Source organism: Arachis hypogaea, chromosome 6, assembly GCF_003086295.3.
Source record: "Arachis hypogaea cultivar Tifrunner chromosome 6, arahy.Tifrunner.gnm2.J5K5, whole genome shotgun sequence".
NCBI classification, from domain to species: domain Eukaryota; kingdom Viridiplantae; phylum Streptophyta; class Magnoliopsida; order Fabales; family Fabaceae; genus Arachis; species Arachis hypogaea.
In genome coordinates, this window is record NC_092041.1 from 25847376 (window position 1) to 25864860 (window position 17485).

A 17485-nucleotide genomic window follows, 5' to 3' on the forward strand; every position below is an offset into this window, starting at 1 on the left:
CACACAACTTGACAGCAAAAAGTGATATGATCATCACAAGGTAAAAAATAATTTAAATTCAATCAATTATTGCAAGTATTATGATAAAGGTAGGTCTTTGGTGGCCAAAATTATAGTGGCTAAAAATGACTAAGTTTTAACCGACTAATAAACACATGACAAATGGAAAGTTAGATGGAAGTTAGTAGTTAGAGTGATAGGTCTATTGTTAATGATTACTAAAGGACAAAAAAATAAATAAACTAACCAAAATGATGTGTATATTATGTGGACTTTTTTTGAAGGAAAAAAATCTGTTAGTATTTTTTTGGTGGATAATTCCAAAACTTTAATGGTTGGACCTTAGTGTGAAAATCTATTATAATGTTGGATCAATAAAATAAAAGGTCATGAACTATTAATGATGAGAATAATTTAAAAAAAATAAGAACTAAATCATGTAATATTTATGTGAGCTCTTACTATTAATATATTTGTATCATGAATTATATGAATATATAAATTTATAAAGTATTAAAATTTTATAATAAAATATTTTTATTTTGAATAAAAATAACTATTAAATAGTATTGTTGATTTTATCATAGTTATTATTATTTTTGTTCTTGTTATTATTTATATTATTATTATTATTAAAAGAGAAATAATAATTTTATTAATGTTATGCCCTAATATTTTTAGAATCACACTGTATAAATCTGGTTAGACTTTTATAAAATTTTTTATTATAATTATTTGTTATTTTAAAATTTAAAATGTAAAAAATTTATACTTAGATACCACATTAGAAGGTTATATATAGGTTATTTTTTTCGAAAACGAAATTTATGGTTTAAATTTATATGTTTGTAGATATGCAATTTTATTTGAGTTGCAATCAAATACAAAATGTGAATCTCAATTTTTATTCATTTTTATTCTGTTTTTATCTTTTATTGTAACATGTAAGAGACAGTTGTGGCATCGACCATCTAAATATTTTAAAAAAACTATGTCTACATATGGGATATATGTCTAAGAAAATAAAAAATATTATGTAATTTAGTAACTTTATATGTATTAATTTTTTATTATGTAATAGATTTACATCTTAATTATTTAGATCTCTAATATTTTTTACTTAACCAATTTAATATCATACACTCAAATTTTTATACTTATCAAATTAGTTTTTATGTATTTATCTCTATATCTAATTTTAAGAAAAATTGTTTGTTCTTTTAATAATAACATATTTAGCATTTATATTATTATATAAAATATTAGTAATGACTTACAGAATTATGTTATAGTAATTATATTGTGTATCGTAGATGTTATTTTCTTGTAAAAAATACTCAATTTTTCGTTTAATTTTACATTCTTAAAAAAAAAATAAACCTAACTTTTTTTTATCTTAACTTATTTAATTTCAGCTATCATTTTATTTTAATATTCGTATCTTATATTTGATAACAGTATTATACCTTTTAAATAATTAATAATTTATGATTTTTTCAAGTAATTTTAATTAATAATTTTTGTAACTAAATACACTATAAATTTTTGGTCCATTATAATTTTATAATATATTATTGATATTGTTGTCTCTTTTATGTAATTGTCATATAAAAGATGATATTATAAAAAATAATTTATAAGATTTTTTCTTTATATTTAGATAAAATCAATTCAATAACTATATGTTATTCCTAAATTACTTTTATGTAATGAAAAAATCTAAAAAAAAAAAGTTAAAAAATTTGTTTATAATTCAACCCCTCCATATTAAAAATCTTAAATCCGTCTTTGATAATCTAAATACAAAAATATTTTGTACATTATTATGATTAAAATATCTTTTACCGTAATTTTATATGAATATCCTAAGAAAATAAGAGTAACTCTTTTTTTTTAATTTTTCTATTTTCTGCTTGTCAATGTCCATTTCTTCTTTAGTTTTAAAACTTATATCATGGAATTAACAAATAATATGTATAATTATGGATATACAAATTAAAAAAACAAAGAATTTTTAGTTAAATAAAAATTAACAAATTAATATCGTAAAAAACCATAAACGTTGATAAAAACTAACAAATTTACTTTACAAATCGTGGTGGTTTTGCAGATGTTATATTTGTTTCTTTAAAATTTTATACAAGGACCACATTTTATATAAATATTAAGAGAAAAAACAAAATTAAAAGTGAATTCAGTTTTAAGATAATTTGGTATAATTGATTTTCAATTAGTTTATTTAAATAAGTTATAGAAGGTATGACATTATAAATTTAATATTTACGGATGCTGGTTTTAGTGAATTCACAAAGTAAAAAAGTAAATCTTATTAATAAAACTATTATAAAGATTTTTAATAAGAGCAGTACTATATGACTAATAAGTATTATCATTTTTTGTCCATACTTAGTTGGTAATAATTTGTACTTATATTTATAGAGATTTTATACACAATAAATATACAATTTACACATATGTTTATTAAAATTGTGCAAATACACATAAATCATTACCATTTGCACCCAAAATTTGTAGAGTTTGAACATATAAATTAATAAAATTTATCTGTTAAAAATAATTTTGTATTTATATTCACCAAAAAATGAACAAAACTACTAAAAATTACCAATTTTTTTAAAAAAAATATAATAATAATAATAATAATAATAATAATAATAATAATAATAATATCAATAATAACAAGAACAAAAATAATAATAACTACGATAATATCAATAATACTGTTTAATAGTTATTTTTATTCAAAATAAAAATATTTTCTTATAAAATTTTAACACTTTATAAATTTATACTCTCATATAATTCATGCCACAAATATATTAATGGTAAGAGTTCACATAAATATTACATGATTTAGTTCTTGTGTTTTTTATTACTTTCATTATTAATAGTTCATGACCTTTTATTGATCTAACATTATAATAGATTTTCACACTAAACCCCAATCATTAAAGTTTTGGAATTATCCACTTCAAAAAACTAACAGATTTTTTTTTTCAAAATAATGGCCCACGTGATATACACATAATTTTAGTCCTTCTATTTACTCTTTTACCCTACTACTCACTAACAATAAAGCCTATCGCTCTAACTAACAACTTTCACCTAACTCTACACATGTCATGTGTTTATTGGTCAGTCAAAATTTAGCTACTCTTAATCACTATAACCTTGACCACCAAAGAACTACCATTATGATAATAGTTCAAATTTGAGCAGAAAATCATGGCAATGTCTTATCACGTGAAAAAGTGTGAAAAGCATGTGTGTTGCCAGAGCAAACATGCACCAAGGTACCTAGCTAAAAGTTCAAACACATTTACGATAAAAAGTTTACACATTTTGTGTTGGTTTCAGCATTGCAATTTGTAAACTCATAAGCAATCTCAATATCTATCTATGTCTATGTTGAGGCTTCTCTTAACAACTGCTATAGCTGGGTGCACTGGCTTTGCGGCAAAGCATATCCTTGGCCCCACCAAACCTCGTACCATTTTAGAAGAGCCCGAGAAATGCAAAGAAGACAATGCGGTAGTTTCATGGAGTCTTATTAGATCCAAGTCTCCTGCAAAAGATGAAAACGATGAATCCCTTTCATGGGCTAAATGTACATTGAACAAAAACTATGATGTGATGCAAAAGGTCAAAAACCAGTGTCAGAATTTCTAAGGCAGAGGTGAGACGGTGGTAGAGATCCAATTGCCAAGGACTTGGAAGTCTCCAATCACTGCGGATGATCATTCTGAAGATGTACACACAACATCTGAATCTAAGTCAAAATGTTACAATGACAATCGTACCATAGTAATACCCCACGACAAGATAGAATTGACGGTTCTAATGGAGAAGAAACTTTGCAAAACCCTCCATTCAGATGAATCAATTCAAAAATACACCAAACAGAGGACACAATGAACCGATATCCACCAGAACTTATGGGGCTAGTCCGCAGACACCATGGCCAAGTAGGACAACTCAAGTAGGAAATTGAATGTCAAAGAGAAGTTGAAAGAGACCAGAGAAGAGAAGTACGATGACAAAGAGAGCTAGAAGAAAAGTTTTTGAAATTAGAAGCCGATCTTTGAGGTTAGAACAATCATATAGAGTGGGAAAAAACTCCTCTTAGAGGGAAAGATCCGTTCATTGAAGAAATCATGCAAGCTAGGGTCCCTAGAAATTTTAAGAGCCCAGACATGGAGCTCTATAATGGAATAATCGATCCGAGACACCATCTAGGAAACTTTAAAAGTTAGATGTACTTGGCTAACGCGTCAGAGAAAGACAAAGTCAAGCATGCTCCAAGCCTTTTGGAGGTTAAGTAGTTGGTCGGAGAAACTCTCTGAGATTATATGGAAAGATTCAACAAAGCCTACTTAAAGATTGAAACTCTGCCTTTGGTGCACGAATCCCCACACCCCGTATAGCTGTACCAGCAAGTACACTGGGTCATCCAAGTAATACTTGAGCGAGTCAGGGTCGATCCCACGAGGATTGCGGTTTGAAGCAAGCTATGGTTATCTTGTAGGTCTTAGTCAGGCGAATCAAGAAGTTGTTGGATTGAGGCAAGGGCAATTAGTAATAGGAATATGGTTAAGGATTGGAGTTACTTTGTCTTTCTGAATTAACTCTGGTATTATTGTCTTTTTTTTGCTTGTGAATGACTTCTTCTATGGTAGGTTGTATGTGATTAATGCCATGGGCCGTGGTCATCAATCTTCTCTATCTTCAGATCAAACCCATTGGCCGTGGTCATCCAATCTGAACGAGGGTGAAGCTCTAGTAGTTCATTCTCTTGGCGATCCTACTCAAAATGCCACAAATAAGGTCGAATATTTCGGATCAGAGAATGCTGCTTCTTTGGGTTCTTGCCTCTACCACAGAGACCCTAATCTTTCCAAAAATCGGCTGAACTGGTGTCTCGAGAAGTCCCCAACGAAGTCGTGGATTAGCCGTCTGAGAGATGTACAATCAAGCTGGTGGTTCGCGCTTTCCAGTCACGTATTCACACAAACCCAAGTAGTCACGAGTGGTTGTCAGGCACGTGGTCCTAGTATGATGAATAGAGCTGGTTGTCACTGATCATCCTATTAACCATGTTGAAGAACAAGTATACATCTTAGAAATAAATCAAACACGGATCAAAGAGAAATAGTAATAATTTTATTAATTCATAGGGCTCAGTAAGGCTCCTCCCTTCAACCTAGGAGGTTTAGAAACTCATACTGATAGAAAATACAATATGGTAAACGAAAATAATTTGAATGATGCGTGAAGATCCTTAACAAAGACTGATCTTCTACTTTAAATACTAAACTAATAACTAGTAAGGTAAAATAGTCTTTTTAGTGCTAAAATCCACTTTTGGGGCCCACTTAGTAAGTGTTTGGGCTGAGTTTTGATGAGACCATGTGCTATGAGGCTTCTAGGGCATTGAACACTGGCTAGGGGGTCCTCTCTCGACGTTTGGATGCTGGTGTCTGCTCTTTGGGCGCTGGACGCCTGGAAGGGGGCAGGAAGCTGGTGTTGGACTCTAGTTTTGGGCCTTCTAATCTGAAGCAAGGTGTAAAGTATTACACGTTGCTGGAAATTTTTGGAAGTCAGCTTTTCATAGCCGTTGAGAATGCTCCATTTGGACTTCTGTAGCTTCAGAAAAGCTCTTCCGAGTGCAAGGAGGTCAAATTCAGACAGCATCTGCAGTGCTTTTTCTATCTCTGGATCAGGCTTTTGCTCTAACACCTCAATTTCAGCCAGAAAATACCTGAAATTGCACAAAAACAAAAAATCATAGTAGAATCCAAAAATGTAAATTTAACACTAAAACCTATAAAAAATCAATAAAAAACTAAACAAAACATACTAAAAACTATATGAAAATGATGCCAAAAAGTGTATAAAATATCCGCTCATCAGCCTCCAAACTTAAACTGTTGCTTGTCCCCAAGCAACTAAAAACACAGTAGGATAAAAAAATTAAGATACAATAAATCTCTAAGTTTCCAATAAAGCTTAGTTATAATTAGAGGAGCGGGACTTAGTAGTTTTTTGCTTCAAAATAGTTTTGGCATCTCACTATCCATTGAAACTTAGAATGGTTGGCATCTTTAGGAACTTAGAATCAGGCATCTTTAGGAACTTAGAATTCGGATAATATTATTGACTCTCCTAGTTCAGCTCTTTCTTATTCTTGAACATAGCATTTAGAGTCTTGGCCGTGACCTTAAGCACTTTGTTTTCCAGTATTACCACCGGATATAATAATGCCACAGACACTTTAACTAGGTGAACCTTTTCAGATTGTGATTCAGCTTTGCTAGAATCTCCAGATAGAGGTGTCCAGAGTTCTTAAGCACACTCTTTTTGCTTTTGGATAACGACTTTAACCGCTCAGTCTCAAGCTTTTCACTTGACACCTTCACGCCACAAGCACATGGTTAGGGACAGCTTGGTTGAGCTGCTTAGGCTAGGATTTTATTCCTTTAAGCCCTCCAATCCATTAATGCTTGATGAGCGGATAATTTATACGCTTTTTGGCATTGTTTTCATATAGTTTTTAGTAAGTTTGAGCTACTTTTAGGGATGTTTTCATTAGTTTTTATGTTAAATTCACATTTCTGGACTTTACTATGAGTTTGTATGTTTTTCTGTGATTTCAGGTAAATTCTGACTGAAATTGAGGGATTTGAGCTAGACTCTGAAGAAGGCTGACAAAAGGACTGCTGATGCTGTTGGAATCTGACCTCCCTTCACTCGAAATGAATTTTCTGGAGCTACAGAACTCCAATTGGCGCGCTCTCAACGGCGTTGGAAAGTAGACATCCAGGGCTTTCCAGCAATATATAATAGTCCATACTTTATTCGAAGAATGATGACGTAACTTGGCGTTGAACGCCAAGTTCATGCTGCTGTCTGGAGTTAAACGCCAGAAAAACGTCATGATCCGGAGTTGAACGCCCAAAACACGTCATAACTCAGAGTTCAACGCCAAGATATGCCTTAGCACGTGAATTCATCAAGCTCAGCCCAAGCACACACCAAGTGGGCCCCGGAAGTGGATTTATGCATCAATTACTTACTCATGTAAACCCTAGTAGCTAGTCTAGTATATATAGGACATTTATCTATTGTATTAGACATCTTTGATCTCAGTTTTGTTTTATTCTTCATCTTAGGGGATCATTGATCACGTTAGAGAGGGCTGGCCATTCGGCCATGCCTGAACTCTTTGCTTATGTATTTTCAACGGTGGAGTTTCTGCACACCATAGATTAAGGGTGTGGAGCTCTGCTGTACCTCAAGTATTAATGAAATTCTATCTTCTTTTATTCAATTCTCTCTTATTCTTATTCCAAGATATTCATTCGTACCCAAGAACATGATGAATGTGATGAGTCAAATTATCCTCATTATCATTCTCACTTATGAATGTGCGTGATTGACAACCATGTCCGTTCTACATGCAACAGAGCTTGAATGTGTATCTCTTAGATTCCCCAACAGAATCTTCGTGGTATAAGTTAGATAGTTGGCGGCATTTATGAGGATCCGGAAAGTCTCACCTTGTCTGTGGTATTCCGAGTAGGATCCTGGGAATCCGGAAAGTCCAACCTTGTCTGTGGTGTTCCGAGTAGGATTCCGGTAATGAATGACCGTGACGTGCTTCAAACTTTAACCTGCTGGGCGTTAGTGACAGACGCAAAAGAGGGATTCTATTCCAGTAGGAGCGGGAACCAACCGGTGATTAGCCGTACTGTGACAGAGTGCGTTAGCATAGTTTTCACTGCGAGGATGGGATGTAGCCATCAGCCATGGGTGATGCCTCCAGACTGGTTAGCTGTGCGAGTGACAGCCGCACAGGTTATTTCCCCGTGAGGAATGAAAGTAGCCACAGTTGATGGTGAACCCCTATACAAAGCTTGCCATGGAAAGGAGTAAGAAGGATTGAGTAGAAGGAGTAGGAGAGCAGGCGTCCGAGAGCTCTACAGCATCTCCATCCGCTTATCTGAAATTCCTACCAATGAATCTGCATAAGTGTTCTATCCTTTTTATTATCTCTTTTTATTATTAATTCTCGAACCCATAAATAATGTTTAATCTGCCTGACTGAGATTTGCAAGGTGACCATAGCTTGCTTCATACCAACAATCTCTGTGGATTCGACCCTTACTCACGTAAGGTTATTACTTGGACGACCCAGTACACTTGCTGGTTAGTTGAACGGAGTTGTGAAGAAAATAAACAATGCCTTCAGAGTATACATCTTTTATAAATCCAATTACAAGAAAAAAGGGAATCACAATTTCGTCCACCAATGCTCAAAGCCTTGGATTTTTTTACCCATGGCTTTTGGTTTAAAGGGTTATTGGCTTTTTCAATTTGCCCTCATTTTCCTGCATTTTTGGGCAGTAATGGATTTTTCTGCTTTTTTTTCTTTTTTGCTATTTTTTTTCTTTCTTGCATGCATATGTAATTTTTTTCTTTTGCAACATGCTTTTTCTTTTTCTTGCTTCAAGAATCAATTTATTTAGATTTTTCAGATTACCAATAATACTTTTCCTTTTTGCTTATTCTTTCAAGAGCCAACATTCTAAAATTTCAACTTCAAATATGCACTGTAAATTCATACATTCAGAAAACAAAAGCAATGCCACCACATCAACACAATTAAACTATTCTTATTTTAAACTTGGAATTCATGCATCTCTCAATTCTTTTCAATTAAAATTTTCTTTTAAGCAAGATGAGAGATATATCGGACATTTAACATCTTTAAGGCATAAATGATCATGCAACAAGAGCAAGAGAATAGACAAAACATAACAGAAAACAGAAAAATAATAAAAGGGAAAGGAAGTAAAAGAGAACGAGTCCACCTTTAATGGTGGTGGCTAGTGCTCCTCCTTGAGGATCCAATGTGATGCTTGATCTCTTCTATGTCACTCCTTTGCCTTTGTTGTTCTTCCCTCATAGCTCTTTGGTCCTCCCTTATGACTCTTTGATCTTCTCTCATTTCATTGAGGGTAATGTAGTGCTCTTGACGCACCACCCTCAATTGCTCCATGTTAGTGCTTAGTTCTCCAAGAGAAGTCTGCCATTGATCCTAACAACTTTGAGGAGGAAAATAAATCTCTTGAGCCATCTCAGGGATCTCATATTGAGGCAGCTGCACAGGTTCTTGTGCATGCTCTCTAGTTTGCTCCATCTTCTTCTTGGTGATGGGCTTATCCTCCCCAATGAAGATATCTCCTTCTATGACAATTCCAGCTGAATTACATAGATGACAGATGAGGTGTGGGAATGCTAACCTTGCATTGGTGGAAGGCTTCTCAGCTACCTTGTACAGTTCTTAAGGAATCACCTCATGTACTTCCACCTCACTTCCAATCATGATGCAACGAATCATGATAGCTCTGTCAACAGTCACTTCTGATCGGTTGCTAGTAGGAATGATGGAACGTTGGATGAATTCCAATCATTCTCTAGCTATGGGCTGTAGGTCAAGCCTTCTTAGTTGAATGGGCTTGCATTGGGAATCCCTTTTTCCACTGTGCTCCTTCCATACAGATGTCTGAGAGCACTTGATCCAATCTCTAATCAAAGTTGACTTTCCTAGTGTAAGGATGTAGATCTCCTTGCATTAGAGGCAAGTTGAACGCCAACCTCACACTTTTCGGACTGAAATATAAGATTCTCCCTCGGACCATGGTGCTCCAATTCCTTGGATTTGGGTTCACACTAGTGTCATAGTTTTTAGTGACCCATGCATTAGCATAGAACTCTTGTACCATTAGAATCCCAACATCTTGAATGGGATTGGTTAGGGCTTCCCAACCTCTTCTTCGGATCTCTCTTTGGATTTTCAGATACTAATTCTTCTTGAGCCTGAAAGGGACCTCAGGGATCACTTTTTTCTCTACCACCACTTCATAGAAGTGGTCTTGATGGGCTTTGGTGATAAATCTCTCCATCTTCCAAGATTCAGAGCTGGTAGCTACTACTTTTCCTTTCCTCTTTCTAGAGGGTTCTCCAACCTTGGGTGCCATGAATGGTAATGGAAAGAAAAAAAGCTAGGCTTTTCCAACACCAAACTTAAAACTTTGCTCGTCCTCGAGCAAAAATAAAGAATAGAGAAGAATAGAGTAGAAGAAAAAGAAAATAAAGCACGATAGAGGGAGACGGAGCTTTCAGCCAAGTGGGGTTTATGAGGGTATAAGAGGTGTGTGTATGAAGGGGTATGTAGAGTGGTATTTATAGGAAGTGGGATGGGTTACAGTTCGGTCATGAGTGGGAAATTGGGTGGGAAATTTGATTTTGAATTGGGTGGGCATTGGTGGGAGTTATGATGGTTTTGGGGAAGTGATATGGATGTGATTGGGCTAGGATTTATAGGGAAGTGTGTATGGCGAAGTGTGAAAGTAAGTGGGGTAGGTGAAGATGCTGTGGGACCCACTAGTCTTGAAAGGCTTTAGGAAATTCAGATTCCTTGCTTTCTGTACTGGCGTTTGAATCCCCAGAGTCTGCTCCCTGGCTGGCGTTCAACGCCAGTAATACTGCCCATTTAGGGCATTGGATGCCCAGCTAGAGCTCCTTGGCTGGCGTTCAACTTTTAATAACACTCCATCCAAAGTGTTCTATTTTCACTGCTAAAGAATTCTGTCTCTGTTCTGACTGATGCACATGATCATGAACCTAAGAAAATAACTTAAAGAAAAACAAAACAAAATAAAACCAAATAAAAATAATTAACTAAGGTTGGGTTTTCTCCCAACAAGCACTTCTTTAATGTCACTAGCTTGATGGTTAGCTCCTTACGGAGGTGAGTATGGGCTCAGATTTTTGCCCCTCACAGTGAACTTTCTTCCTGTCTTCTCATGAATAAGCTCCACATGCTCTTGAGATAGGACACGACTCACTGTATGTGGTATGACTGGTTTCTTGGTGAAGACAACTCTCATGCCAGGTGAGAGGCCTTCAATTGGGACTTTCTTGTCCTTCTAGCCTTTAGGTACTTTCTTCTTTGTACCTTTGTGCTTAGAGCTTGTTTATGGTTGTCCAACACCAAACTTATAATTGATGTTTGGGGATTCTGTAGAGCTATGTACAAAAAGAGAGTATTGAAACACTAGGTGTTGAACATTTATCTCTCTTTTATTAGAGCGAGAATTGGGATGAGGCATCTTGAACAAGATGTGATAATCCCTTAGTTGTAGAGTCAGTTTTTCCTTAGCCACATCAATGATAGCATTGGCAGTGGCTAGGAAAGGTCTTCCAAGGATGACAGAGTCATCCTCATCCTCTCTAATATCCAAGACTATGAAGTTTGCAAGGATGTAGTGGTCTTCAACCTTTACCAAGACATCCTCTACTAAGCCATATGGCTTCTTCATTGTCATGTCTGCCATCTCTAATGAGATATTTGCAGCTTGTACCTCAAAGATTCTCAGCTTCTCCATTACAGAGACTGGCATGAGGTTGATGCTTGACCCTAGGTCACACAGAGACTTGTCAAAGGTCATGTGCCTATGGTGCAAGGAATCAGAAAGCGCCCAGGATCTGGAAGCTTCTGAGGTAGCTTCTGTTGAACCAAAGCATGGAGTTCTTTGGAAAGCAATAGATGTTCTTCCTCCAAAAGCTTTGTACCAAATAGCTTGGCATTCAGCTTTATAACAGCTCCTAGGTACCAAGCAACTTGCTCTTCCCTAGTGTCGTTGACGTTAGGATTTTTGCCAGTAAAGAATTTCATAAAAACAGTCGCGTTGTAGATATAGTCTCTAAACCGATAGAAATCCCTTCGTACAAATGTTTTGGTTGTCACAAGTAACAAACCCCTAAATAAATTGATAACCGAAGTATTTAAACCTCGGGTCGTCTTCTCAAGGAATTGCAGGGAAGTATGTTCTTATTATTGGTTATGAGTTTGTAAATTGGGGTTTTGGAAGTAAGGTGGGAATATATTATATGACAAGTAAAATAAAATAACAGTAAAATAAAATTTTGGCAAGGCATAAAGAGTGGAAGTCTTATCCTAGTTATCCTTATCAATTATAAAGAGAATTGGATTCTTCTCCCACTTTGTTAACCTCTAACTATGAAGGTAAGTTAAGTGGATGAATTAATTCGAATCCTCAAGTCCTAGTCTTTCCTTGGGAAAGGCTAGAGTTATTGGAATATGAATTAATGAAATGAAGAAATCCAATTTTCAATCAATAATGAGTTCGATAACTCCAGGGTCACCAATTATTTAACCAAAGCCAAAAGGGGAATAGAAAAATCCAAATTTTTTATATAAATGAAAGACAGCAGTCATCAATCTAAAATATCTCAAATAACATTAATCAAGAAAATCAATCTAAACATGGAACATTGAAAAATAAATAAAAATAAAGAACCTGGGATTGAGAGTCACTTCTAAAGCTAAGAGAAGTCCTAAATCCTAATCCTAAGAGAGAGGAGAGAATCTCTCTCTCTGAAAACTACATCTAAAAATATGAGAAGTGAATTATTTGAGCATGATTTGAATGGATGCAATCTCTCTACTTATAGCCTCTAATCTGAGTTTTCTGGGCTAAAAACTGGGTCGAAAATAGCCCAGAAATCGCTGGAGAAGAAATCTGCCACGCTGGTTTTTCGTCACTGCAACGCGGCCGCATGGAGCACGCGGTTGCGTCACCTAGCATCAGAGCCACTATGGCATATTATATATCAAATCGAAGCCCCAGACGTTAGCTTTTCAACGCAACTAGAACCGCATCATTTGGATCTCTGTAGCTCAAGTTATGGTCGTTTTAGTGCGAGAGGGTCAGGCTGACAGCTTTGCAGTTTCTCCAACTTCTTGTATTCCTTCCACTTTTGCATGCTTCCTTTCCATCCTCCAAGCCATTCCTGCCCTATAATATCTGAAAATATTTAACACACATATCAAGGCATCTAATGGTCATAAGAGAGGATTAATAATAAGCAAATATAAGATCAAAGAAGCATGTTTTCAATCATAGCACAAAATCAGGAAGGAAAATGTAAAACATGCGAATTGTATGAATAAGTGAGTAAAGAGTTGATAAAAACTACTCAATTGAGCATAAGATAAACCATAAAATAGTGGTTTATCAACATCCCCACACTTAAACAATAGCATGTCCTCATGCTAAGCTCAAGAGAAACTATAAAGAGATGAAGAGGAATGATAAAATGTATGAGATGCAACCTATGAATGCAACTAAATGCAACATGCTTCTACCTACTTGGTTAAAAGTAAAAAATTCTTTTAAGAACATATATAAACTGGATTTCACTAATTCAAATCATAAAAATGAAGTACAAATAGACTTGCAAGGAGAAAATAGCTCATGAAAGCCGAGAACAAGGGATTGAGGATCGAACCCTCACTGGTAGTGTATACACTCTAATCACTCAAGTGTTTAAGGTTCGATTCTCTCAATTCTCTACTAACCTTGCTTTCTAAGGCTTGTTTTTCTTCTACCAATCAACAAAAATTTAATGCATAAATGCACATATCAAGAGGTCTTTTAAGGGTTGTAATGGGGTTAGGGTCAAGGTAGGATTGTATTTGGCCAAGTAGACTAAAATCTGAATCCTTAATTAACTGAAACTTTCCCACCTAACTTAAACAATCCATGTAATCGTAATACAACATCTAACCATCCATTAACCATGTTTTCCACATATTCATGCATTCTAATTTCAAGTACAGTACATATGCATTGCCTTTACTACTTACTTTGGGGCATTTTGTCCTCGTTTTCTTATTTGCTCTTTTTCTGTTCTTTTTTTTTAATGCATATGATTAAATTATTGGATGCATGAATCATGTCCTAAACATTTCTTTCACATTTTCAGAAAATTCTAACATGCTCAATTCTCAAACCAAATGTTTCCAAATTCACTTCCCCACACTTAATTCATGAGCACTCTCACTAGTCTAAGCTAACCAAGGATTCAAATTAAGGATATTATTGTTTTCCGCTTAGAGTTAATGATGTGCTAAAGTAAAGAATAAAGGGGTATAATAGGCTCAACATTGGTTTGCAAGGGATAATGAAAGGTAAGGCCATATGGGTATGTAAGCTCAGTGAAACAAATGCCTCAATCATGTAAGTGCATGCATACATCAAATAATGAAAATATAGAATTAAGCAAGACAAAGATCACAATTTTAGAGAGAAAAATACACACTAAAACAAAATTTTGGTTGATAAAATACAACCAATCAAATAGGCTCAAATTCTCACTGGTTTTATGTGTTCGAACTCTAAACCATGTTCCAAAATAATATTTCTTCAAACAAGTCTAACATTAAATTTTATTCAAATTAGTGAAATGCTCTAAAAGGTTTCTTGAAAAAGAAAATATTACTTTAACCAAGTGGTAAAATATGCAAAAATCAAACAAGTATGCAAATGCAACAACTAATCTACAAAGAAAATTTAAACATTGGTGTTTGAGACAAGAAAGTAGTAACCCATGGAGATCGGTATCGACCTCCCCACACTTAAAGATTGCACCGTCCTCGGTGCATGCTGAGATGTGCAAGTGGATGGGTTGTTCCAACTGATGCTTTTCTTCAAGATTTTGCAGATGGACTTGTCTGTCTCCCCATGTAAATGTCTTCCGGTTCCCCTCCGGGTGGCCATCCTGAAAGAAAAAGGGAAGAAAAGTAACCCAGAAATAAAGATAAGACAATAAATAAAGTATGGGTGGGGTAATGCCAAATGATAAGGGTCTCATTTACATGGAAGCTTCAACATGTACGTGAGAAAATAATAGAAGCCATGGCATACCAGTGGTATAAAATTTGTAACATAGGGGAGGAGAGTGGGTAATGGAAGTATCAATACAAGTTCATGCCAATGCAAATAGAGTGCAAGTATCATAAAAGATTGGCATTGGCAGATAATTAATATCATCCCACAGTGTAAAACAAGTTACCAAACCAAATTCAAGAAAATATGCAACGGTTGAATAAGAAAAAATTTTTAACACCAATAAAAAATTCAGAAAAGGAAAGAAAAATATGCACAATTTTAAAATGCAATGAATAAAATATGTAAATAAATGAAGTAAAATAGGATGAAGGTGAAAAAGAATGAGAAGTGAAAGAAATAAAGTAAGAAAGAAAGAAGAAAGAAGAAAAGATAGAAGAAATTAGGATTGGGGAAGAAAAGATAAGATATTTGTCAAATCAGGATAAGCTGTGCGACACAAGTGACGCGGCCGCATGGGCACGCGGTCGTGCGACTTGCGCTGATACTGATTGACGCAATCGCGTCGGTCACGCGGTCGCGTGACACAATTCATGCTACTGGGGCGAGGGCAGCCTCGCGCTCGCACAACACTCTGTTCAAATTATTATTAGTGCCAAATTTTAAGTGACGCGATCGCATGGGGCATGCGATCGCGTGAGTGGGCTCTAGAAGAATGTGACGCGGTCGCGTGGGTCACACGGCCGCGTGGATAGAATTGTGCGTTCAGCACCAATCCGGCACCACTCTATCACAATAATTGGTTGTGCACCCTTTTACGTCGAAATCTTGGTCACGCAGCCGCGTGGGTCATGCAGGCCATTATTCGCATATGACGCGGTCGCATCAGCGACGCGGTCGTGTGGGGTGATTTATGCCATTGGCACGCCTCTTGCCACGCTCCAGCGTGACTCTCTGTTCGTTTTTATTTTCTCCCCTCTCCTTGCGACGCGGACGCGTCGTTGATGCGATTGCGTCGCGTGGCATTTTTTTTAATGCAATATGCAGATTTGCAATGACTAATGTGAATGCTATGCATGATTCCAGGTTCAATAAAATAAAATTCAAAAACAAACAAAACTAACTAAAATTAAAATTGAGAAAGGAGTGATTATACCATGGTGGGTTGTCTTCCACCTAGCACTTTTAGTTAAAGTCCTTAAGTTGGACATTTGGTGAGCTCCCTGTTATGGCGGCTTGTGCTTGAACTCATCCAGAAATCTCCACCAATGTTTGGAGTTCCAGTAGCCTCTGGGGTCCCAAACAAGGCGCATAAAGCCTTCAAGTAAGTTAAAGCAAGTGACAAGGCCCCAAGAGTGGTGATTGGTAGAATGGATTCTGGGGTCCCAGACCTTGCCTTTGCACCCGTCTTCTTGTTGAGCAATATTGTTCCAGCAGGGTGGCAAACAGTCTGAATTCTCACTGAAGCAGCCAGACAACTTCCTAGACCCATTCAGTTGAGCTCTACACCAACCTTTGCATTTAAATGTTGAGCACACAACCATGTTGAACCTTGCAGGATAAATCTTATCTCTGACTATCTTCTTCTTACTCTTAATGCCACAGAGAGCTCTAAGTTGACCATCCGTCTCCAGTAGCCCATATTCAAGTGGAATTAGAAAGCTCAGGGATATGAATTTTACCCACTTGAATGTTGTGAAGGACGATGGCAACTTAGGGGGAGGTGTTTCTAATGAACGTGCAAGCTCCACTCCCTTGTGCTCTTCTTCGACATCTTCCACCTCTTGGCAATCTTCTTCAATATCAACCTCTTCCTCTTGGTGGATTTCTTCCAATTTAATCTCTTCTTCATTGTTCACCAAGAGCATGGGATGTTGTGTTTCATCTTCTTTAAACTCCATATCAAGTCCAATAGAAGAGGATTCAAATGTAGATAAAAATTCATCAATGATTGAATCCATCTCTTGATCGTCTCCTTCAAAGTCTTCAACTATGATATGGTTTGGAGGTTGTACACCCTCCTCAACATCAGCTTCAAACGTCTTTAAAGGATGCTCTATAACTTGACTTTCCCATGGAGGTTCAGCATCTCCTAAGTCTTCAACCAATTCTTCTTCTTTGATAATTACAGCTTCCTCCATTTGTTCCAGTACAAAGTTATGTTCCGTACTGTCCACCGGAGTTTCTCGTGTCTCCTTCATGCTACGTTCATCATTAGATTGCTCGCATGAAGCCATGGGGGTTCCTTGAGTGTCCGAACGTCGGGAAGCTAATTGACTCATTATTGCTTGCTCGAATTGACGAATGGTTGCCTGAAGTTTTGCACATGTTTCCGTGAGACTATCCGTTGAATCTTGCTGCGCTTGGCTATCATAAGTAGGATCATAGTGCTCTTGGATTGATGGATATGGAGATGGCAAATATTGAGGTGGTGGTTCATGGGAGTAATTGGTTTGGAATTGGGGTGGTTCTATATATGGTTCATATGGCTCATAAGGTGGTTGGTATGGTGGTTGAGGGTTATGGTCATATGGAGGTGAATGGTGGAAAGGGACTTTTGAGTGTGGTGGTTCAAAGTTATGTTGAGAGGATGGTCTATAGGCACGGGGTGGGATTTGTTTGTAGTTACAAGGTTGTCCACCATATCTTTCAGCTGGGTTTGCATTGTAGAATGGTCGTTGTCCATGATATCTTAGAGGGTGTTGTTGCCTAAAGGGTTGATTAGATCCTCTTGGCTCCATCCATCC